The sequence below is a fragment of the Pristiophorus japonicus genome, chromosome 16, assembly GCF_044704955.1.
Source record: "Pristiophorus japonicus isolate sPriJap1 chromosome 16, sPriJap1.hap1, whole genome shotgun sequence".
Classification (NCBI taxonomy): Eukaryota; Metazoa; Chordata; class Chondrichthyes; family Pristiophoridae; genus Pristiophorus; species Pristiophorus japonicus.
In genome coordinates, this window is record NC_091992.1 from 98,336,845 (window position 1) to 98,338,448 (window position 1,604).

The following is a 1,604-nucleotide window of genomic DNA, read 5'->3' on the forward strand; positions in this document are numbered from 1 at the left end:
ATTATGAAAAGATTTCACAAAATTAAAATAACTTGCAATTATATAGTGCTCCTATCGTGCTGAAGACATCTCAGCACTTTACATTAAGAGGGTTACTGTAGACACGTGAGGAAAAGGTGGAATAGATTGATGAAGCTAGGATGGATACAAAAGCTTGGCAAAAAGGAGGAATCTGAAGTGGTGTTTAAAGCAGGGAGGAAGGTGACAAGGTAGAAATTTCAGGGGTAGGAGAATAGTGGTTGCCAAAGTTGGAGGAAGCAAGTGGTGAAAAATCTGGTGTTAGAGGATTAGAGGGTCAAAAATGTTCACCGTGTTGGAGTTAAATTTCGGGAGGTCAGGAGTACAAAGGATGGCGAGTTATTTTTTTAATCTAGAGATTAATAGAGTTTTTTCCTTACATCTACTCATCTGTGAGTTGCCTTGGAATGTTTCTTTATGTTAACGATGCTACAAAGATATAAACACCAACCAGAAAATTGGCAAGAAGTCGAAACCATAGTGTTTCTCCACAACTCACGAAGCAGATAAAATCCAAGGCTTTAGCGTTAACAAAAACCGAAGCAGATAAAATAATGCAGCAATGTGTCTCCATATTTCCACTGTGCATTGGTTGTGCACAGAGAAACATTGCTATGGGAGAATGCCAGTATTTTATTCCCTCCACGTTAAGTCTCAGATTTTTAAGTGAAGTGGAGTGCCCGTGGCCGCCTGGTGAGGGCGGTGCACTCATTCGCTGCATTGCCTCGAGCCCCAAATCTTCAATCCCTTCTGCTGCGAATCCGGTGCCTGTTTTTAAGCAGAATTTACTGGAAACATGAATAGGCAAATACATTTTCAAAAGTGTTTGCAAAAAAAAAAAAAATGCCACAATTATATAAAAATATCAGCGTTAACAAGAAAACTGTGCGCCGCCCGGGAATCGAACCCGGGTCGCAAGAATGGGAATCTTGCATGATACCACTACACCAGCGGCGCTGTGGAAAGCAAGCGGACGCCGCGCTTCATACGGCCCATATCAGTTCAACGTCATCACTTTTATAGGTTCTGAAAAGTCATTCATTCTGTCCACAATCACCTGCACTGCTTCATACAGGGTTAATAAGTTTACTGCTTCGTATTGCATCACAAAATAATTAAGGATGAGGATGACCTGCTCTGAGCTGAACCATCCAGGGCAATGAGGGCCATGGACTGAACAAGGGGAGTCAGTGACTGAAGGAGGGACCATGTCAACATTCAGCAAGAGGTTAGATAGGTGGCAGATAAGGCACATGGGAACAGGGCAGACACAAGGCGAGCTCTGAACTGAAGGAGGGACCATAGAATCATAGAATGGTTCAGCCCGTCGACTCCGTGCCGGCTCTCTGCAAGAGCACTTAAGCTAGTCCCACTCCCCCGCCCTTTCCCCGTAACCCTACAAATGTTTTTCCTTCAGGTACTTATCCAATTCCCTTTTCAAAGCCACGATTGAGTCTGCCTCCACCACCCTTTCAGGCAGGGCATTCCAGATCATAATCAGTTGTTGCGTAAAAAATGTCGCCTTTGGTTCTTTTGCCAATCACCTTAAATCTGTGTCCTCTGGTTCTCGACCCTTCTGCCAATGG

The 1,604-nt window shown here is 44.0% G+C and overlaps 1 non-coding gene across 1 annotated transcript; it reads right to left on the reverse strand.

Annotated features, from left to right (window-relative positions):
* Positions 1-904: 904 nt before the first annotated feature.
* Positions 905-975, reverse strand: trnag-ccc (transfer RNA glycine (anticodon CCC)). The gene has a single exon. It is a non-coding gene; the product is annotated as a tRNA-Gly (tRNA).
* Positions 976-1,604: the final 629 nt, after the last annotated feature.